The following is a 24,695-nucleotide window of genomic DNA, read 5'->3' on the forward strand; positions in this document are numbered from 1 at the left end:
CCTGCTAATAATTCAGAAATGCGTAGGAAGCCAAGCAGTGTGACTAGTACCATAACAACATCAGGATCTGCTCTTTTGATACTTTCTTGCACTGTGGTCTAAACCACTGAGCCTCTTGGGCTTGCTGATTAGAAGGTCGGCAGTTCGAATCCCCGCAATGGGGTGAGCTCCCGTTGCTCTGTCCCAGCTTCTGCTAACCTAGCAGTTTGAAAGTATGCCAGTGCAAGTAGTTAAATAGGTACCACTGTGGCAGGAAGGTAAATGGCATTTTCATGCGTTCTGGCTTCTGTCACAGTGTCCTGTTGCGCCAGAAGCAGTTTAGTCACATGACCCAGAAACTGTCTGTGGACAAACGCCAGCTCCCTTGGCCTGAGAGTGAGATGAGCGCCACACCCCATAGTCGCCTTTGACTGGACTTAACCATCCAGGGGTCCTTTACATTTCTTTTTTTTTTACTTTATTCTCAGCACACTGAGTTTGTGTGTGTGTACAGCACAAGCTGCAAATCTCATTTCTCATGCAATGATGCTGTCACCTTCACTTGATATTACTGTATCTTGGTAGTTGCAGAACATTTGCTTTCATGTTTTTGGCTGCTGAATTAGATTCTTCACCCAGAAATGGAAAAGTTATTTTATATTTTTCATCTACTGAAATTCCTTCATTTATCTATCCATTGTACTACATCAGATCATGTCAAATCACTATATCAAATCATTACGTCAGATCAAATGAGCCACAGTAAGGTGCATGCCAGACTACATGCGTGAAGGTAATATTTGCAGGATTTGAGATTTGACGGGGTGGTGGTTAAAAAGAGGGCCAATTACATACAGGTTTAGCATTTTGATTAATTTTCACCGAACAGCCTATGTGGTAAGTCAAATTTTAAACTTCATATACAACGTGGGGTGGGGGGTGGGAAATCCATATGAATACAATTTTCACCTGCAATATGCAACTTGAGGCTAGAAAGGAAATGTTCTTGCCCTACATTTCTCCACTGTGTCAAATACTGCACCTGAGGGAATCCCACACAGTGGAATGGATGTCTTTGTTTAATAATCTGTGCAGTCCCTCTATGCAGAGTAGTCTCCTGGAGAAAAGTCCACCTCCTTCTGCATAACAGACCTTGAACAGAGAAATCAGTACTGCAGACCTGTACATTTTCCTTAATATTACAGCCGACTCTTCGGTAATAGAGTTAGAACCAGCCTCCCTCTTGATTGGTTTTGGGGAAATCCTGCTTGAGAACACTTCTAACCTTAATGTGTTAATACACATTGCCGTTTCCCCCCAGGAAAACCCTGGGTTTAGTACTGAATCAGAACAAACAGCAGTTGGGTTTTCCATGGATTCCTGTTTGCTCCCATTTTTGTGAGGATAAAATGGGGAGGGGAGAACCATGTGTGCCACCTCAAGCTTCTTGGAGAAAAAGCTAGTACAGTGGTACCTCAGGTTACATACACTTCAGGTTACATACGCTTCAGGTTACAGACTCCGCTAACCCAGAAATAGTGCTTCAGGTTAAGAACTTTGTTTCAGGATGAAACTTTGTTTCAGGCGGCGCGGCGGCAGCAGGAGGCCCCATTAGCTAAAGTGGTGCTTCAGGTTAAGAACAGTTTCAGGTTAAGAACAGACCTCCAGAACGAATTAAGTACTTAACCTGAGGTACCACTGTACTGTATATAAATGTAATAAATCCCTTTATCAGAAGTGGAAAATATCACCTGGGCGTCAGGTTACATTCCTGGTGTTTATCTTTATGTGTAGCTATACAAATCTCCAGGTAGGCAAAGTGGGTGTTTTATAAACAACAGCTTGGTGACATTAATGTAAGATGAGGGTCTTAGAAAGATTGTGCTTCTTGAAAGAAATAAATGCTTGGAAATGGGAAATGCGGCCAGATGCATATTTTACAATATCATATTTCATTTGAAGCTGAAACAAACAGTATTTTTCAGCTTGATAATGCCAATATTGTCATAGTATTAATATAACTTTTTTGTAAATGTTTCTATCTTTTTTTATTAAATTGCTTTCCTTTTAAGTGGCTTAATTTATCTCTTGATATAGCGTGTTCTCCTTCATGGAGAGCACGTGTTGCGCTGGGGGCCTGCCAGGACACTCCAAAGTTGGGGGCGGGCTAATTGATCGTTGGCCACTGATGCGATTGGGACTTCCCTTGTTGGGAAGAAGTTAATGTTGCCATTTGTTGATTGACAGCCAGAAATGCTAAAACTCCTTGCACGAGGCTAGGGCTTCCTCTTTTCGACCGTGCATCGGATTGCCCGTCCCCCCCCTCCCTAGAATTAGGATTGTTCGCTTTGACCTTGCTATGCCTGTCATGGGGTCGTCTGCTCTTGGGGCAGGGGCCCGGTAGGAATTTTGTCCATCTGGCTGATTGGCTGGGACCATTTGGTTTTTGCCTACTGCGTAGCAAATCGACACAACTTGTAAGGTTGCGGGTAGGCATTGGTTTATGGTTTGGTTGGTTGAGGGGCATGGATTGGCTGTGCCTGCCCCTCTAATGCTGCTGCTGCAAGGGATTCCATTAAAGGAATTGGGAGCTAACTATTGCTTGTCCACTCTGTCAAGGGGGCTCGGGCCATAGCAATGAGCTCCTGGTTTCATTTGGGGTGAGGGCAGGTTCCCTGCTCCGTCGCTACCCCCAAGTGTATTCCCCTATTCTGACTTTCGCATCGTGCGGAATGTCAGTCTGTCCCCCATAGTGGGGGCAGATAGTCGCAACCAATGCCTAAGCAACCACTCACAAATTCGTATTTTAATAAAGTTGTGGGCAAAATTATGCCAAAAATCTTAAACAAAAAATTCTGTGTGATGTGTGAGTTATTGGGGTGGCCCTGGGGACCTCGACATGCAATAAGGGGAAATCGTCTCACATGATAATATCCGTCAATTAAAATAATACTTATACTAATCTTGTGCACAGTTTATTGGACTAGTTCATTCAATACATGCTGATGAAACCTTGGCAAAAATCACATGGAGCCAAGGACTTTCAACCCATGTGAGTCAGCCAAATTCTCCAAGGCCAGGTTGCATATTTACATTTCACATTTCACTGGATTTAATTATGCATCTACAATAGTTCTTTACTGTGATGAATAATAGCCGTGAAACACATTAACTATTTGTTCATAGTGTATTTATTAAAATAAATAATGTGCTAACTAGGCTTACTTAATGGTGACTTTGCATTAGCCATTTCTCTTTGGCATCTTTATTTTATAAGATTTGTAGTACCTGACCTATTTGCTGTATTTTACTTTTAATAACATAAGAAAAATCTAAATCTAACTATATCCTATGGGAAAAGATATTGAATGTAGTTCTAATGCTAAAATTAATTCAGGGTCAAACAGAAAAGAAAAATAATCACCATGTCCCAAAATTATTAATTATGTTTCTACTTGCATTTATTTATTTATCTATCTGAATTATTTATATCTTGCTTTTCATTTTAAAAAAAGACTTAAAGAAAAATAACAATAAAAGCATCCTTTAACATTTCAAGATAAAATACTTCAGCATTAAATCAGTGTGTGTGTGTGTGCGCGCGCACACACACACAGAGGGAGAGAGAGAAGAAGGGAAAAAAACAAAGGAAAACACCATTTAATTTTAAATAAAAGAAATCAATTAATAATTTCCTTCTGGAACAAAATGTTTCCAACACTAATCCAAAACCAAGAAGGGGTGGGCTTTCTTGCAACCTACCAATGAAATATTTGCCGGTGACAGATCACAAAGGAGGGGCCTGTGAGACTGATCTTAATGCTCAAGTTGGGTTCATGTGGGTAAAACTGGTCTTTAAGATAAATTTGACCTGGTTCATTCAGTTATGCTTACCTCAATAGATGTCCCTGGCCTCTGTTGTACTGAACAAGCACAATATTAAAGGGCATTATCTTCACAAATGGATTGTGTAGACCAAGGACAACCATTTCTCAGGCTGAACTGCCTGGGACAAAATACTTGGGCAGGTTCTGTTCCCCATCTATTTGCTATACCTTTGCCACTCTTGACTTATAACATATTGTTCTGGGAGGATGGCCAGTTGTACCCAGGAGGTGATAAATGCTTCTAAAAGAAGAGAGATCACAGCCACTTTGAGGGACATGGTCCTTAAACCATTCCTAAATAAAGCATCTTCGGAATTAGACCATTGATCCAACCATTCTCGCAAATATTTTATTTTCATAGAGGGTGGTGGGAGCTCAACTTACAGTCACTTTTGAAGAATACAGAGTATGCAAGTTCATTTCGATCCTGCTTCCAGTCTCAGTTTGATAATGAAACTGCCTTGATCTCCCTGGAAGATCATTTAAATGAGACAAATGCGAAATGAGAGTGTCCCTGTTCATTCAGATCTTAATGCCATAGAATAGGGTTAAACAAGGGACGCGGGTGGCGCTGTGGGTTAAACCACAGAGCCTAGGACTTGCCGATCAGAAGGTCTGTGTTTCGAATCTCCGTGACGGGGTGAGCTCCCGTTGCTCCGTCCGTGCTCCTGCCAACCTAGCAGTTCAAAAGCATGTCAAAGTGCAAGTAGATAAATAGGTACCACTCCAGCGGGAAGGTAAACGGCATTTCCATGCGCTGCTCTGGTTCACCAGAAGTGGCTTAGTCATGCTGGCCACATGACCCAGAAGCTGTACGCCGGCTCCCTTGGCCAATAAAGCGAGATGAGCGCCGCAAGCCCAGAGTCAGCCACGACTGGACCTAATGGTCAGGGGTCCCTTTACCTTAGGGTGACCTCCATGTGTTACTGGACTAGAACTCCCACCATCTCTATCTATTGGCCCTGCTAGCTAGGGCTGAGGAGAAATGTAGCCCAACAAATATCTGGAGGGTACCACCTTGGCTTCCTTGGCCAATGAACATGGTATCTTCTACATCTGGGATGAAAATTGTTGCCACTATGTTCTGCTCGCTCCCTTCTTACATGACAGATTGGTTCCTAGGGGTAGTACAGGAGGACATTTATTGTGTCCCATGGCATTTGTGCTTTTGGATACCACAATACTATTTCATCTCCTACTGCAGTGGCCCTGGGAAAGCTACATTTCCCAAGAGCCAGTGAAGCCTGTTGTGAGCATGCTGGCTAAATCACTGCTGCTGCAACTTGGAAGGTTTGTTTAAAGGGAAGGTGTGATGAAGTTCTGAGTGTTGGGTGTTGGGTGAGTGACTATGATGGGCCTGGGAGGAATTTTTCTCCGGGTCAGATTTTACTCCAAGCCAGAGAAGAATTTATTGGATCCTAATACTTGCTCACTGGAAGGACAGATCCTGAAGCTGAGACTCCAGTACTTTGGCCACCTCATGAGAAGAGAAGACTCCCTGGAAAAAACCCTGATGTTGGGAAAGATGGAAGGCACAAGGAGAAGGGGACGACAGAGGACGAGATGGTTGGACAGTGTTCTCAAAGCTACCAGCATGAGTTTGACCAAACTGCGGGAGGCAGTGGAAGACAGGAGTGCCTGGCGTGCTCTGGTCCATGGGGTCACGAAGAGTCGGACACGACTAAATGACTAAACAACAACAATACTTGCTCCTCTTTGAAGTGAGCATTCCAAGTCCTCAAAAACCCATCTTCATGCTGCAAAGGATAGCCCTTTAGCCAGGATTACTATCTGGAGACTTGGTATAATCTGTAATTCTGGAGCGGCAAGAAAGTAGGCAGGAAAGAGAGTGTCTGGGTAGCAATGTAAGAGCTGCAGCAAATTTTGGGAAGCAGGGTCAAGCAGTGCCATCTCTATGGTTGTTGTATGAGGAACTAATAATATAGAATCACTCCAAGAGCCATGCTGTGGAAGCAAAATGTTATTTTTGAAGTGGCCCTTGTTCAAACAAAGTATGAGCCATAGCTGTAGGTAATGTTTTTTATATCACATCCCGCCCTTTATTAACTAAATGTGCTTTGTAAAAATGAGATCATTAGTTTTTTAAAAAAAAATCATGGAAGACACGGCATAATGTGAACTAAGAGTGTTTTATGTAGTAGTTTATTGTGGCTTACCTTATTCCCTGCTGAATCAGAATTTCGCCAGGAAACGCAGCACTTGCTCTGAATGTGAAGTTGTCCTCTGGAGGTCTTAAACTGTGTTAAGCAATGCAGTTTAAATTCATGCCTTCTAGTTTATCTGAATGCATATATTTCCTCATGCAGGCAAGGCTTTTGTCTCTCAATTTTTAATGAGAGACTATATGGGCTCCCACTGGTTTATGTTTTGTCAACTTAGCTGCTTCTGTAGGCATAATGGCTTTGTAAAATTTCTGTGACTCCTGGAGGGAATCTAAAAGTCTCTCTGAAAGCCCATGCATCTGGTTATTCATGTCCCCATTACATTGCCATGTTGATGAAAGGGAGAGGATGTGCACTGAATGTACATTGAGGAGCTGCTTTGCATATGGTTGTGCTGCAATGCTTACCGCTTGCCCCCAAGAGTTGACAGTGCAATTTCAGGGTCATTGCTCACCTTAGAGGCTGCATGGTTTGCCTTGTAGCATGTGAGCATATAGTGAGTCTTCCTAGACTTCTACATCTGTGCCAATGAACAGAACTCAAGAGTTAAACATAAATCTGACGTGTGCAACTAATGTTGATTAAAAACAAACCCAAGAAGGCTATCATCTGATAGAGAAATCATTTCCAGATCCCCCCTTTTTTTGACAATTCCAAACAATGAAATGGAGTTAAATCCATCCCATCTGACAACACTGAGTGAAGCAAGTATTGAATTAATTTTACTCATAAACTAGAGGGCAGTTAGAATGAAACAAAAATGACAGCCAGGCACAAAGGGCCTCAAAAAAGCACACATAGAAAAGCCAGTAAAGGCCACTTAGGCACTACGAAGTGGCCCCAAATTTATCAAGATTTAAGGGCCGCCACATGGAATTGTAGATGTTACCTTAGCTTTCTGCATAAGCTCAGAAACCTTGATTAAGAATTGTTGTTGCTGTTGTTTATTAATCACCTTCCACATATGCCCCAAAGCTATGTACAATACAGTGGTACCTCAGGTTAAGAACTTAATTCGTTCTGGAGGTCCGTTTTTAACCTGAAACTGTTCTTAACCTGAGGTACAACTTTGGCTAATGGAGCCGCCCGCTGCCGCCACGTGATTTCTGTTCTCATCCTGAAGCAAAGTTCTTAACCCAAGGTACTATTTCTGGGTTAGCGGAGTCTGTAACCTGAAGCATTTGTAACCTGAAGCGTCTGTAACCCGAGGTACCCCTGTATGTAACAAAAAGAGCTTTAAAACAGTTTAAAAACAATTTTAAAGGTTTTCCATGTGCAAATCTGGTGAAATCTAAGCTATGAGATCTAGCAAGAGATACATTTCAGCTACGCCTCTACAAATCACCCCGTCAGGAGGCTTTCTAGAGATGAAAACAATAACAGATGATGAATTTTAAAACAATACGAAGAGGACAAAGTTGGAAGAAAAAAAATGCCACGATTGTTACACAAGGGACTGATATGTGCTTGTTTCCCAATCTGGAAATTAGATTGTCTTCATCATCTGGTGTGTAGAGGATTTAATCAAGCTCTCTGCTACCACTTCCACAAACAAGTTGTCGTACAGCCCTGTCCCTCAATGGGATTTCTAGTCTTGAGGAAACACATCTGCAGTACCTTTACATCTCTCCCCCCTCCCCATGGAGCTAGGGACTGTTTAAAATGTGTTTTGATTTTATATTTAAATGGCATTGTTTTAAAATTTTGGTGTTTGCATCCGTGGGCTGCTTTGAGAGGAAGAGGAGGAGATCTAAATTTAATAAATAAATAAATGATCCCTTTAAAAACACACACACAACCCAAACCAATATATACTCAATTTAATAAATCAACCATAATCAACCAGTTTAACAAATTCCACCAGCACAAAAGCAACAAAAAACTGATCCAGTGAAGATTAAAGCTTAAGTCCCTAATTAAAAAAAAAAATCAAGTCTTCAGCAACTGCCTGAAGCAGCATAGGGATGAGGCCTCACCCTCGCTATTGGTGAAGTATGACACAAAAACAGGAAATCCAGAGGTAAATCGGTGACAAAACCATGGTGTGTGAACAGAAGCTTGTCCATGATGTTTGCTTCATGCTCAGTGATCATTGTGATGTCTAAAAAGTGTCATAAAACCTTGCAGAGTTGGTGAAGAAGAAGAAAAATAACCCTTGAATGTATAGAATGAATAATATCAGTGATTTCTATGACTGGGACCTGGTAGGAGTGATAAGGCTATTGCCCTTTCTATTGCCATTAATGAGGAGGGGGGAAAACAATGGGTGCCACACAAAGGTATGTGGCCACAAGCTCAAGCTGATCAGTTACTTGCGGTATAGATTCTCATTAGGTATGACATAGATTTTTGTTACATAGCTCAGCTGGCTGCAAATTGGACTCGTCATACTGAAGTGTATGTTCTCCGGTTCTTCATTTCCTCTGTTCTCGTTGCTATAGTGACCATCAGAAATCACAGGGAGCAAACAAAAGGCAAACGCGAAAGGAGAGTTTCTAGCTTTTAATAGTTGTCTCCTTTTTTGGAACCTTCTGCAATTTTCTTTTCTTTTCACTCTGCTCCTTTTTTCTTTTCTTTTCTTTTTCTTTTTGTATTCCAGGGATAATCACGCACAGAAACTACAATTTTCCAATATGCTGCAGGAAAGTGTTTTGCACAAAACGAGGACTTCGTTGTTGCAAGATTTGGTGCGAGGCCTTCTCAGAAGGAAATACGACGCATGCACTAGAAGAGAACCCCACTGCCTTTGCAAAACTTTCAAAACGAATCCCTAAGCTGCTTTTTGAGCTTGAGAGAGTTTAAACAGAAGATTGGATGTTCAGCGTAGGAACATTTCGGAAATGAAATTCTGGGGGAAGTTGGATACATGCATTAAAGCTGAAACAGATTTATTCCAAAATTTCATAGCCATTCTCCTAACACAAATTCGCTTCAAAAAATAATAATTCAGATTTACCGTCTCCAAGAGTTCTGTTATGGATGCTGTTGGATGTAGAGGGTGGGGAGAAATAAATAAAAGTATTGCATTACTGCCTTAAATTTCAGAAGCAAAAGTGAAATGTGTGAGGGGGGGAAAGTGAATTCAAACTCTGAAGGTGTCCATGATCCCTGAAGCCAGCAGTTATCTGGACACAGAGCCAGAAAATGCAGGGGCGCCAGATAGGGAGACTCTTCCACCTAATGCTGATGGACAGGAGTCTTCAGAGGAAACTTCCAGACCACCTGGCCCTCATGGGCAATCTCCTGAGCCTGAAGATCCAGGTGGCTCCTACCACACACCACCAGTCCTGCAGAGCAGAGAGCACACCAGGAGGAAGGCTACTATATCTTCAAGCCAGTGGGTTGACCCTTTAAGAACCTGGTGTTCTCTACAAAGGGATAGAGCCAGAGGCAGATTTAGGGTAGCACAGCCGATTCCACCATGCTGGGCACCAAGCCTAGGGGGACACTGCAGGATGTCGCAACTGTGATGTAGTGGCTTTATTATTATTATTATTATTATTATTATTATTATTATTATTATTATTATCTTCTTTTTAAATTTTTACTTTTATTTTGACAAAGTGATAATCACAAATAAATAATAATTAGAAAAATGTGTATCCCACCACTGAGTCCATTCCATTGTAACCATTCAACCTCCCAAAATTTCAATACCTCTTGCAATGAATTGACCCCTTTCCGTTTTGACAGTACAAATTCTACAAACACCTTACACATCACCTCAAAATCATTTATGCTGCATATTCCCCATTTTACCTTAATGGCACATGTTAATTTATCATTAATAGCTATATCCCACATATACCATTCTCCCATTTTAAATTCTGCTTGCCCCTTCCACTTCCTAGCTATAATAATTCACGTAGCTGTCAATAAATTTGTGAGCAAGTCCTTCATAGCCTGCAAACCTTCCACCCCATCGTAAATTGATAATAATGCTACCTCTGGACTTTTGGTCAGCATTAACCCAGTGAATTTTGTTGTCTCCTTAAACACCCTTTGCCATAAAACATATTTACATCCAGTCGTGTTTTTCTGGGGGGGAATGCAGGGGTACGCATACCCGTAAACATTTTGTGAATCTAAGTTTGGCCTCATTGAGGGGTAGTACTTCAATATGAGTAGGAAAATGACAGAACCCCTAAAAATTTTTTAGGAAAAAAGCACTGTTTACCTCCCTACCACATGTGAACATAATGATGTAGTGAATTTAGCAGAATGGAAGGTGAGAGGTGGGAGTGTTGAATTTTGGGCTCACACCAAAATTTGCCTCTGGTGGAACCTGCAGGAGGTCGTTTGCAGAGGCTTAAAATCCTTACTCTAAGTCTACACTTGCTGGAGCAAGTTGCATGCTTGGAGCTCTCCTTGGTCCAGCCTCTAGTCACTTTCTCTGTGGGATCTAACACAGGGCCCAAACATAACAGAAAGTGTGATTAATCCCACATTTGTGCAAGGGGGAAAAATCAGTTTGGAATATTCAAATAAGCATGCAAGCTTGATACAGCTTTGCTTACCATAGCCTCTTGCTTTTATCTTCTTACAACTGAAAATAGGTTGTGTTGATTTAACAGAAACACGTAAGTGTCACTTCAGAACAGGGATGGATGAAAGAAAGAAATCTATGACATCTTAAAAATATGGGCAACACATTTAACCGTTGCATAGGACAAAATAAAACTGTCATTAAGATAACTCTGTTGGTTCTGTTGAAACAGGCTAACCCGAGTGCCCTTCAGAAAAATGGAAGGATGTAGCTGGATCAGTGATCATTCAGTGAAACTGACTTCTGAGTAGACGTGGATGGGATAGCTCTATCCGGGACGTTAGGGGGTGGAAGAAGAATTCTAGGAGTGTAGCCCTGGTTGGATTGTGACAAAAGCCATGTCCTCAGCATGTAGGCTAACCAGAATGAGGGATGTTTGAAGAATTTGTACATTGAAGGTTCCAATATGATATTACTTGATGTTTACCTCTTGGACTAATGTGCAGATTTGAATGTATCCATTCACAGGATTTTGCACTTCTTTGAATGCTGAGGTAAATTTCTCCATAGATCAAAGGTACCACAATAATCACATGAAAATGCTCATTAAAAGGTTTATGTAAATAGATATTCTGTAATTTTAAAACAAAATGTCAAGTTAATACAGAAATGGAAGAAAATGGATTTATGGGTAAAATTCATGGACTGAAAATAGGCATTTTCCCTCGTCCTTAACCACAATGTTGATGCTAATGCAATAATGTGTTTGTGGTGGAGGGAGAGAGGAAATAAAGTCACCTACTAGTCTCTCTATCCCCCCAATATCTGGGTGGTGCTCTTGACAATTATCTGATCAGTGCTATTTTATACAGTATAGGCTTTATATATTTGCATTCATGTTGTCAGATCAGGGTGCAAATCTATATGCACTGGAGTATGATATCTCTATTTTCTAATCTTTGCAATGAAAAAAACATTTCAAGGTGAAATAGGCTTGTTCCTCTCCCCCCCCCCCCACAGTCATCATTCTGCTTTTGACAAAGATGAGATATAAGTCATCAATATTTCTGTGACTTAGCAATTCATTTATACTACTTTACTGCTTGGGACGTAACACAGACTAGTTTTGAGCTTGATGAAATATTGTTATCTGCGTAATTCATTTTGTGCCACTTCAACGAGGTATTTGAATTTGTGGCTGCTCCCATTAGAGGCTGGAAATTGAATTGAAAATTCATGTGCAGGCGGCACGGATGAGGCAAACCTGAGCATCAGGAAAGTGTCAATTAAATTCACCTTTCTGCTTTCAGGCATAAAAATCTGGATCAAAAGCCTTGCCAAAAGAAAAAGGAAAAAGAAAAGTTCCCATTATCGCATCAGCCAAAGACTACAGAAATTATTCCAGGCAGAACTGGTCCACGAGCAAATGCTTCTTTGATAAACTTCCAGTTTATTTTACCAAAGGATACGAAATTGTTAAACGGTGAACATGAGAGCAATTTGTTGTTTTCTTTCTCAAAATTTGATTCTGTTAAAAAGGTTATTGATTAGATGTAGGAAAACACTCAGCAAGTTGAGCTTCAGCCTTTCCTAAATATTTTTGTCATGAAACATATCAGTTGAAATACACCCAGGCGCGCACACCTGCTGTATAATTCAAAAGTCAATTTCCTCACACCAGCAATGGCATGGAGATAGAACATTTTAATCGGGTGCGGAAGGTGCCAGGTTCTATTCCTGCCATCTCCTTTCCACAAAAGGGTGTGGTAGTTTATGATGAGGAATAGTTCTGCCTCATACCCTGGAGTGCCGTTGTCAGTCAGAGTAGTAGCTCAAGGGTATCTGAAAAGCCATTTTCCCTCATACAAACCTGTCTGGGCTCTAATATCTCTCAGCCCCATCACCATCACAGGCATGCTTGGTGGGGACACAGGAAAGGACCTTCTTGGTGGCTGCCCTCAGGCTTTGGAAATCCCCTCCTAGAGTAGTGAGACTGGCCTTGTCCTTTCGCTACCAGGTGAAGACTGTCTTGTATCAACAGACTTTGGGGAACTGAATGGGGTTTTTTTAAGGAAAGGGCTGGTGCTGTGATGTTTTTATTGCAACAATCTATAGGTGATCTTTTACGTGTATTTATTTTAATACTACTACTACTAATAATAATAATAATAATAATAATTTATTATTTATACCCTGCCCATCTGGCTGGGTTCACCAGCCACTCTGGGCTACTTCCAACAAAATATTAAAATACAGTGGTCTGTTAAACATTAAAAGCTTCCCTAAAGAGCGCTGTCTTCAGATGTCTTCTAAAAGTCTGGTAGTTGTTCTTCTCTTTGACATCTGGTGGGATGGCATTCCACAGGGCGGGTGCCACTACCGAGAAGGCCCTCTGCCTGGTTCCCTGTAACTTGGCTTCTCACAGTGAGGGAACCACCAGAAGGCCCTCGGTGCTGGACCTCAGTGTCTGGGCAGAACAATGGCGGTGGAGATGCAGCTTCAAGTATACTGGACTGAGGCCATTTAGGGCTTTAAAGGTCAGCACCAACACTTTGAATTGTGCTTGGCAACGTACTGGGAGCCAATGTAGATCTTTCAAGACCAGTGTTATGTGGTCTCGGCAGCCACTCCCAGTCACCAGTCTAGCTGCCACATTCTGGATTAGTTGTAGTTTCTTGGTCACCTTCAAAGGTAGACCCACATAGAGTGATTGCAGTAATCCAAGCAAGAGATAACTAGAGCATGCACCACTCTGGCAAGGCAGTCCGTGGGCAGATAGGGTCTCAGCCTGTGTACCAGATGGAGCTGGTAAACAGCTGCCCTGGATACAGAATTGACCTCCGTGGACAGCTGTGAGTCCAGAATGACTCCCAGGCTGCGCACCTGGTCCTTCAGGGACACAGTTACCCCATTCAGGACTAGGGAGTCCTCCACACCTGCCCGCCTCCTGTCCCCCAAAAACAGTACTTCTGTCTTGACAGGATTCAACCTCAATCAATGCTTAATTGCTTTTTAATGATTGCTTTTTAATATGTTTTAGCTGATTCTATTTTAGAATCAGGCCTTGAGTCCTGTCAGGGAAAAAGGCAGGATATAAATAATAATAATAATAATTAATATAAGTTTATGGTATAAGGCATCTACCCCTGGAAGCACATTTTCTTAAGTCACTTCAGAATTACCAGCTATATTGCCATGCTAAGCATTTGTTCATTCATTTTTTTAATTTTTTAATTTTTATTTTTAACGGTGGAGAACTCTAATCTGGGTACTATATTTTTGACTGGTATGTTTGGAGAAATCTTCACAAATCATCAGGATTTTTTTGGCTTAGAGAAGTGTGAGGGGGTGACAGGGACACTGGGGGCTAATTTGGTATTTTGTTCTAAATGTACAACAATGTACAAAAAAACCTTTTCATTTTTAGGATGATTGGGAGTAATGAGTAGCTTCATTTACGCATTCAGGCAAGGGGACCATTAAGAGAGGTACAGAATGGAGCTGCAATTTACCAGGCACCAAGGCACAATTTTTATTTTGTTTCACACCATGTAGTCTTGCTATGTTTACCTGCAATTCTATGTAAGATAACAAAGCCTTACTTGCCATTGCATCCCTTGCACCTTTGGCAGGGAACAATGACTTCAAGGCACAGGTAACCTGTGGGAAGAGGCAATGCTTCACGTTCTGTCGCAGTCCCAACTGTGAAGGGCCCTAAGAGTCAATACTAGCACTTGGAATAGGGCTTGGAATTGGAATTGGACCTGGAGTACATGAGATTGTTAAGATACTGACACCATGTTTGCAACAGAGGCAAATTAGGGCAGCACAACCAAGTTCTGCTGCATTGGGCACCAAGCCTAGGGTGTGCCACAGAGCACCACAACTAGTGAATTGAGCAGATTAGAAAGTGAGAGGCAGGGGGGCACTGAATTTTGGCCTCACACAGGGCATTGCTGAAATTAGAAAGACCCAAGTTCACCCCTGTTCGTAACCAGGACAGGCTCCAGACATTTTACTGAGGAAGAATACGGACTGATGCTCCCTCCTTGCCTCAAGGTAAGAGTACCCAGGGCCAGGCATCTGAGGCAAGAAATCCTACAAGCACCTCTGCCCTCTTCCTAGCAGGAAACTTGTATGTATGTATGTATGTATGTATGTATGTATTTAAAAGCCGCTTACTGCTACCTGAAGCTACTGCCTCACTCTGTCTAATTGCAGAGCCAGCACTGCTTGCAACAGCAGCTCCCAATTAGTACCCTCTCAGCCATATTCTGGACCCATTGAGGTTTCCAAAGGCAGTTCTGCTCCCACATACAATGCTCTGCAGCATTTGAAATGGGATCGCTGATGCCAGACTATCTCAACCCAGGTTGAGATAGAAGATGTACCAACCTATGCTGATATGAGGAGACTGGAGCCACAGAGGCTGATTCTGCCTCTAGTGATAAAGATGGATCAATGAGAACACAATAGAAGATTTGAGAGGGGAGAGGAATTGCACAACATTGGAGGAAAGTTGTGGTGAGGAAAGGTTGCAAACTCTCTCCCAGAATGCCACTCCTCTGATCTTCAAAGCACGTACCTGGGAATGCTAATATTTTGGGACTGGGGTGGTGGTAGAGGAAGAATCTCCAGTGTCAATTCTCGTTTGGTTCTGAGTTACAGTTGTGGTCCAAAGAAGCCATCTGCAGACATATCCTCTGAGAAGAAAGTTTGAGGACAAAATAGAGCCTGAGTGATTTGGACCAAGATAGCTGCTACAGTACAACTTAGAAGATTTTGGCATTATCTACTTGCCCCAGAAAAATAATCATGTGTCCCAAAAACTTAGGGGCAGTTGCCTCCCATTTTCTACAAAACAGAATCCCTGAATAAGGCATGAGTGAGAGGCCTTGTACCTGGAGCCACTAACTGTAGAATGGTTTTCTGAAAGCTTCTAAGAAGGGTTGCTGCAACTCAGTGCTGAAATAATATTCTCCCTCCCCCCCCCAAAAAAAAGCTGGTAGCTTGTTTCACTATTGAAAAGATCTTATACAATTAACAGATTGAGTATAGGCTGGCCAATCACCACACACTATTATTTCAGGGAAACCAAGGCAAAGAGATTTGACGTTTTTTTCCAGAAGCGGTTTCAAAGTTTTGCAAGCCTGACAATGTTCTTCCTAAGATTCAGTACATATGTTCGGGACTCTATAAATACGATGAGTGAAGGGCAAAAAAGAGATGCCTTTTCATTACAGGAAGGAAAAATGCTTAAATGGGAATTGTGTCAACAGATTTTTTCAGACTTTGGTGGAGGGAAGGTGCCAAGCTTTTCTGAGAAGACGATCGAGAGAATTTCACAAGGGGAACAAGCATATTGCATGCCTACCTTTACCCCTCCCCCAGATCAATCCCCTTATCCTGAGATGCCGTTTGACAGTTTTCAATGAAAACCAGATTGTTTGAATTCTAGTATAAGATGCTCTCTGTGGGACTGCCCAAATGGGAACATCCTGTACTATTGAGGTGAACCTTAATTAAAAGAACCTTGTCCTCATCATTAAAACTTCTAACACTGGGTTTTTGGTTTTGGCAGTTTAAAAACCTTCTGATACTCCCACTATAATTGGCTTTAAAATTACCCACTATTCGGTACATTTCAGAGTGTTCAAGACATTTACATTCCAATAACCTTCAGACTGATGAACTGTTCAGATTGGAGGAGGAAAGCTGATTCAGGTCAACAGCCATGTAAGCAAATATTCAGTGTAATAATATATTACCGTAGAGTTTGCATTTGCAAAAAATTACCTTTGCATGTTCTGTAAGAGTTTTTAAAGAAAGTTTTATGAAGTCATCCATTTGCACACAAGAAAAATGTTGTTAAGTATATTATTTTTTAAAAAACAACAACTCAGGAGTGGGCAGCCTGTAATCCAAATGCTTCATGGGGACCTTGCTCCAATTTCATGTAGGAGCAGACAGGGAGAGCAGAAACAGATGGATTTGAGGAAGTGGGGAAGGTGTAGGGAGCCCTCTTTAAGCTATCAATTCAGAATTCTGACAAAAACTACCTGTCCCTTCCCCCTGGCAACCCACTTTGAGGGAGAGGGAAAAAAGACAGAAAAGTGGGTGTCAGAGAGCAAGGGAGCAGGAGTGAGATTATGGAGGGGGGAGAGGGAGATTTGGTGTGGCAAAGTGGGAGAGAGAAGGGGTGGCAGAAGGGGAGTAGATGGCAGAAAAAGTGAGTGAGATTAGAGGGTGGGAGAGAAAGACGGAATGGCAGAAAGAGAGAGAGAGAGAGAGAGAGAGAGAGAGAGAGAGAGAGAGAGAATGGATGGGGTGGCCCTAGCTTGCTGCTGGTTTCAGACAAGTCCACTGAGATGGGCCTTCCAAGAGATTACCCTACAAGGGAATACAGCCTTTCACAGAAAAAAGTTCCCACACCTCTGTCTTAACTCATATCCTGTTTAGAGGAGGAGAGGAGGAGAGTCCACACTTTCTGTCAGCAAGAAATGTTATAGAGCACCTCAAAGGGAAATTTGCCAAACAGAATACAGTGGGACCAAACAGAAAATAATAGCCAAAACAAAACGACTTTGCTTATCAGAACTACTTGGCGAACATCCAACCTGTTCAGCTAATTAGGTGTTTCATTGAAGTTAAGTAATATTTGCATAATGTTACACTAACAAGAAGAAGGGCAGAGGAGCAGCATAAGAAATTAAACTAATGAGGAGATAGGCAAGGCTTGGAAAACAGCCGAATCTGCTTTATTTACTTATTGTCTTTGGAATGAATATGTTATACTTATTTTAAAAATTTGACATAAGTTTTACAGCCTAATGAGATGTGGGCTTTCTAGCACCAGCTACCATTGAATTAGAAAATGCACATACAGTATAAGTGGGTGATACATTCCAGGAGTAGGAAACCTCCAACCTGTAGGCTGGATATGGTCTTCGGCCTGATTGGTCTTCAGGGTCTTCTCCCATCCATCAGTTGCTCAGCTGGGAGCAACTGAGAGTGAAAAGGCCTTTGATGTTGTGCCCACTGTGCAATTTTCAGTTTATTCCCCTGTAAGAAGATCTGCTTCAAGAACATCAAAGCAGAGGGGAAAATGTCTCAGCAGAGAGGTAGGCTTGTGTCCCTTGCAAATATGCAAAAGAAGACATGTGTATTCATTTTGCAACTGGATGCACACAACCTCACATTTTGAAATCGGAGGCACTGAATAGCTGCAAGAAAGTCTGCAGTCCAGTTTTGCAGTGTATTTTGCTGGTAGAATTACTATGGGTTTTTTAGCCATTTGTGCAGTGAGGCCTGATAAAGGGTTTTTTTGGGGGAGGGGGTTATTTACAGCATAGAAGGTTTAACTTGTGTGGAGTAACGGAAAATTAAATGCCGTATTTCCACAAGAAACAGCTTTAGTATCTGTGTAGTTGTCTTTGTGTGATTGTGTGAGGATCTGGCTCAACCCCTTTTGACTCAGGCCCTGCCCACTACTAGAATACAGCCCCTCATGGCTTTCTACTGCGGTAATGTAGGCCTTGGCCCCAGAGAGGTGCTCTGACCTTGCTATGTATGATACTTCTGACTGCATTCATCTTTCAAGGCTGCATGAGTTCCAACATTGGGTTGGGACCCATGAGTCATGAAATGCTCTTGGAGCCGATGGTGCTGACCTTGATTGGCAGGCAAGTATCTTCAGCTGCACCTTGTCACATCCACAGCTTGCTGAAAACGTAGCTGGTTCTGGTCAATTTGATTTAGATATTCAGTTTCTTCATTTTTAATTCATAGCAAGTTTCTGAAGTAGCATTTTCTTATTTATGTGCATAGCGTCCCTTAGGGCAGGTTGCAAGTTAAATTAGCGCACATCCAAATAACTCAGAATATAAATACAGGCTTTTGAAAAGACCCAAACTTTTGACTATCCAGAGCCTACTTAATTTAAAAAAAACACCCAAAACTCTGTGATGCTTTTGGGAGAATGGCAAGTGAGTGTGCAGGATGAAAAGGATGTTCTCTTAGAAAAATAATTTGTAAGAAACACTAACAGATTGAACTAATATCTGAGTGGGCCCATGCCGATTAGCTCTGCCCCTGATGTCCATCAACATCTGTAGGGAAAGAAGTGATCACACAGACATCTGTAGGCATGAAAGCATCCTCTCTGTGGACATTCAAGCTTTGCATACAGACACCAGGATGCAAGCCATGCTAGTGTGTATGAGGTTGGTAACCCTGATATTACATCTTAGACCGGTCGTCTGTTTCTCTTGTAACCAACAATAGAGGAGGTTTCCAGGAGCAGATTCACTGCTTCCTTCTGCATTGTGCAAGAGCTGCCACCTAATTCTGCCTAAAACAAAGTTTGAGGTGGATGTGGAAAATCCAGCTCTTGATTGTGTCACCATGTCAGCATGAATGGAGAAGCAAGTTAAAAGGAGTTCAGGAAGATTTGCAGAAGGAATTTGAGGGGAAGACACATCTTCTTGCTGCAGCCATTTTGGGAAGTGGTTCTAACACAAGGAATCCACCCTGGTCCAGATGCTATAGGGAGAATCAATTTCATAGCTGGAGTTAAAAATACAGACAAATGTTTGGCTCAACCCCAGCAGTTTCGGAAAGCTTCTACAGCATGTATCAACTCAACATTTTGGTGAAATCAAGGGAGGGTGAATGTCTAATTTTAGGTCAGATGCCAAAAATGCATTTCTGTGTATCCTTGAATGTACATAATAAAGTGAGTGTCCCATTTTGATAATAAAGTTTGCGATGTGAAATAAAGAGAAAATGAGCAGCCAGCCCATTAGGAATTCTCTCAGTGCTACCAGGAGTACATTAAACAAAAATTGTTCCTGGAAAGCTGCATGAAACAGTAATTATGCAAGTGTTAGGATAATTGGGAATTGCCTCATGCAGGGCAAAAGGAAAGGAAAAAACTGGTGGGCACACAAGTCTGAATAAAATTGAAGTTCTGTGGTTTACCTGAAAGAGCCCAAACCTCTCCAAAGTTGTTTAAAATGCAACCTCAGAGCAAGCCAGGGGGGAGCCACCATGCCAGAACCAGGCAAGCAAAGAAATAAGGAGGCCAAACATCTGGTCACCTTCAAAAGGGATGCAACCTACACCAACTTTTGAATTGCAACTGAGATTAAGCTGGATGTATATGACGATGATGATGAATTGATTTGTACATGCCACGTAATGACAAAATAAGCTTCTAAGCCCTTCAGAAGTATAAAATGGCATAGGCATTAAAATATAAACATCCATAATTAAAACACACAACAAAGCAATCCCACTAAAATCTAATCATTCATTAATAAAATATGCAATAAAACAATCCCATTAAAAGAGCACAGTAATTATAACAGGAGGCGTGGGTCGAAAGATCAAGGGAATGCCTGTCTTCAAAAGCCAGCAGAAGGCCAGGGTCAATGGGTCCTCTTGAATTTCATAAGGGGGATGCATTCCACAACCCCAGTGAAAAAACTTGCCTTCACCTAACTGCAAGATGCTGAGCAGTAGGCTGTGGCAAAACGAACTGGGTTCCGTTTGTTCATCTTAATGCTCTTACTGAGCAATGGAGGGGAAATTGGTCTTTCAGATAACTGATGGTCCAGAATGGTTCTGGGCTTTGTATGTCAGTAACAAGATCTTTAAACTGGTTTGATAGCTAACAGGCAGCCAGTACAGATCAATTAGCACAGGTGTGATATGGGCCCAGTAAAGGAACATACTAAGTAGATTCTAGGCAGCGCAAAGTTGTGCTATTTGGGAAACGCAACACGCAGCATACTTAGATACATCTGTGAGAAGATGAAGGCATGTTTTTCCGCTGTTATACACTTTGCCTTCAAATCTCTCATGATGAATTCTGATAGAGTAGAGCGAGGGGGAACAGTAGGAAGTAGAATAATAAATGTAATGTATCTGATTTTGATGATTTTTCTGATCTGATTTTGTCTGACTGGAAACAAAACTAGATGGGAAGGGTGAACAGAATCTCCCACATATTTAAGAGTATTAATAGCAGCGATGAGGATGGGCCATTTCCCAATTAAAATTGGGTACCAAACTTGCTATTTGTCCTATTTTGCAAAATGCAAAGTACTCATTTGACACTAATATGGTTTTTTGGGGAAAGAGCAGTTTTGTGACAAGACGGTTTTTTAAACAGCAAAATACAAAACAACAACAACGTTTTGGCACTTTATGGGAGCTCCAGGATCTACCTGCCCAGTAATCTGAGCATTGGGGTGCAATGTTAAAGGGAACAGGGCAGGCATCAGTGATTGCTGTGCCCTGGCAACTACCCACTGATGTTGTGTCGAAACAAGGCATGCACAGGATTAAGCAGGCATATCTATTCTTCGAAATTGGGCTTAGTTTCTTCTGCTTCAAGAACCTGCCTAATGTCATGGAGGCATCAGTAGGGATATCAGAAGCAGCCTTATATGAAGGCAAACCATTGATCTCTCTAGCTTGGTATTCTCTGCAACGACTAGCAGTGGCTTTCCAGGGTACAGGTGAGGAGCAGTTTCCAGCCCTACTTTAAAATACCATAAATGAAACCTGTGACTTTCTACATGCAATGCAAAAGCTCTAACACTGACCCACAACCCTTCCCTATTTTGCCTCCGAATAGGCTACGTCATGCATTGGGACATAATTAGCACACAATCATTGCTACATTCATAAGGTCCATGATTCCTCTAAAAGTTGGGTGGGGATTAGATTTCACTTGTAACTTGCAATTCAGGTGTGGCAACTGTGTTTGGTTACCTCATGAGCTGCAACTCTTTTATTCTGTGCCTGCTGTTATTTTAAAAACAGAATGTTTCCAATGAGCAAAGACAACAGCAACTTGGTGGCGAAAGGGGGAGTGAAACTGAATAGCCCCTTCTGGTGGCAAGTCTCAGATCCACCCGAAAAGTTGCCTTTGGCATTCCTGCGGAATTTCTCTCTTCCACAGACTGACTATGAACAGTGAGCAATGGCTCCACAGCTTAACACTTCTCTTCAGATTTGATATTAAATGAGAAAAGGTAGCTTGAATTAGCATAATCCTTCCAGAAGCTCCTTGGCAATGAAAATAATAGGCTTCTGCCGCATATTCCAGAGAGGTTTAAAGCGACTGATTACAGTAATGTGCCTTATTTTAGTTACTAAAATCTTCAGCTGTCTGGTCATTTTGCCATTAAGGGATGGCATATGATGGATTTCCTAAAATCCACAGCCTTTTAGCAGCTAGCATCCTGGATGGGGGGACGCAAAAGGAAGCGCTGAATATTAAGCACTTCTTTGAAAATAGTTTTTTTTTCTCCTTCATGCTTAAAATGAAGGGGAGATCTGTTCAAAATTTCGACACACTTTGCTGTTACATCATGTTGATATATCTCTAAATATCTGAAGGGTGATGAATTCAATCCATTCTATTTTTTTCTGTAGGCAGGATCTTATGTAAACAAGTATCCTAGAAGAAAATGTAAGAAGAGCCTCACTGGATCAGTCTTTGACCCATCTAGTCCAGCACTCTGTTCTCATAAAGACCAACCAAATTCCTCGGGAAACCCTTAAAATAAACTGGGGATGGCAGAGTTTTTCCCATTTTGCAATTTATCCTTGAATTGATCTAGGAGCAGGATTTTGGGACTTGCAGTTTATCTTACCTCTCAATCAAATTCAACATGACAAAATCTGTGTGTGCAGTTTGCTGGTGAAGATAGCTACTGAAATCAAGGGTTGCTGCACCATGTGAAGTTTATTTTTTTATTTAAGGCAGAGAGCGTCAGCCTTGGTTCAGTCTTGGATGCAAGAGCCCTTATTCACCAGCCGTCTGGGCAACTGTCTGGTAGTCGGTCTAGGATAGAATAATCTCAGACCGATTTGAGGTATCTGTATTCTCAAGACAGAAATTACCGGGGGGGGGGTGGTTCTTGAAAGAAAATATTGTAAAAAAATAAAAATGCAAACTCTTGCAGCTAAGGAAATGTGACTCCCAACTCTTGTTTTGAGTCAACTTGTAGGTGGAATCTCAACACGACACCCAAAAGTGATATATGAGTTGGCAATGTGATGTGGTAGCAAAATCCTGGGAAGCTAAGATCAGCATTACATCACGTACTGAGCAAAGGCAGCATGTCTGCATTTGGAATTCTATGTTCAGTTCCAGCAGACACATATTGACAAATGGAAGAGGAGATCAGCAAAGAGCAGGCAACATAATTAGTGGGCCAGAAGGATTGATTTAAGAGTTAATAATGTATCACTTGGCAATGCAACGAGTGGGGAGGGGACCTAGTCTACAAATACTTAAGGAACATAAATGCTGAGGATGAAGGGGAATTATTTAGATGGCTGCCAGTGAAGGCTCTGGGAGGAAATGGAGAAAGAGAAAAATTACACTGAAACACAGAAAAAATATCCGGAGCCTAATCCATCTCACTGACAAGGAGGCATTGCTTGAAAGAAGCCATCGCATCACTCGTCAGTGTGCCATGAAAGGCTTCCTGAGTATTGGACAACATGCACTTACAGAAACACAGCAACACAGGTATGCCAGCAAACTGTCAGGGCATTTTCACACATGGGGCTTAGTCTGGCTTGGGAAGTGGGGGCTGGGTATGGCTCCATAGTTTATAGCACATAATCTCTGCACAGAAAGCCACAGGCCCCATTTGCAGCACACACTCTGAAAGGATCCTAGGTAGCAGGGCTGAGAAAGACCACAAATTGAGATCCCAGAGAGCCATTGGAAGATGTATTAGGTAGCACAGGGTGAGATGGAACCAGCAGCAGCTCACACATAAAATCGGTCCCTATCACAAGTGCCAAGCCCACAATGTATCTCCATCGTGCATTTGCTTTCTGTTCCAAATTCTCTCCTGAATTGCCTCTTGGTGATAGAAAAAGCACTTGAAAACCCAAGTTTCATGACCTTGAGAAACCCAGAGAGATGATCATTCAAATTCACTGCTACAGTAGCTGGCAGCAGTGAACCAGCAGTAAATCACACTGAGTTGGAATTAACTCTTCATTAGCAAAAACAGGATCTGCCCAGGAGTGTCAGGCCTAATGAGCACAGCAACTCACCTCTGGTAGGTCTTGCCCCCATGAAGCAGTTGGTCACACTGAAGGTCCCTGCCTCCCCAAAGCTGCCTAAGTCTTTGGGGGTCCTCCCCCCCAGCAATATAGGACTGTGCCTGTGTAAAGCTAATTTTTCCTCCGCTCTCTTCATGCCTCTCCTGGTTCTGAGAGACCAGGGGGAAGGGTAGCTTGTCGCAGCAGGAGGAAGAGACACCTGTGCCTCTTCACCAGCTGGACTCATCTCTGCTTCTTGGCCTCCCTCCTCTCCTGCTTCAGCTTCTGCTCCTGACTTTGGACTTCTTTCTGCCACAGACTCTCTCTTCTCACTAAACCCTGTTACCTTCTCAGCTTCTGGCACCTCCTCCCAGTCTTTTCCCACCACCAATCCCCAGGCACTCAGCCTTCTTCCCTTGGGGGTTCCCCAGCTGGTGCCTCCCGCCATTCCTCTGTGTCCAGCCAGTCCGTGACATCAGATGCATATTTCTCTCCTTCCCCATATTTACCTAGAACGTGGTGGCTGTTCTCTTGCTACATGAAAGGCCTGCTTCTTCATTCCAAGCTTTCAAGAAATTAGTCCATATTTGTCAGGGAACTGCCATCAGTGCCGGAGGGAGAGAGCAAGATCCAGAGGGATTCCAGAGAGCGTCCCGGGATTGGGAGAGGCAGCCCATCTTCTGGGGAAGAGAATCAGCATAGCACCAGTGGAGAAGGGGGGCAGATGGGGGAAGCGGCGAAGCGGTCCCATGACTCCTTGCCGGGGACCAGCGGGGAGAGTAGGGGTCCTCCACTGCCTACGCCCTCCTTGTACAGAAGGCTTTCGCGCAGAGAGAGTAGGAGGAGACTAGGTGTCAAAGAGCTTCTTTGCTGGAAGAAGTTTAAGAAACGCCCACTGACGGATTCTGCCAGCGATTGAGACAGCCACGGGTGAGTGGCTGTCCGGACAGAAAAGGTTCACTTAGGCAACCCAGCCAGGTGTTTGCACCGGCTTACGCACGAGGAACCCCGAGAACCACTACAATATGCCTGGAGTGAGGAAAGACGTTTCTGTAATGAAAAGCATGCTGGGGTGTCAGATAA

This window comes from Podarcis vaucheri, assembly GCF_965113315.1.
Source record: "Podarcis vaucheri genome assembly, chromosome: 2".
Lineage (NCBI taxonomy): Eukaryota > Metazoa > Chordata > Lepidosauria > Squamata > Lacertidae > Podarcis > Podarcis vaucheri.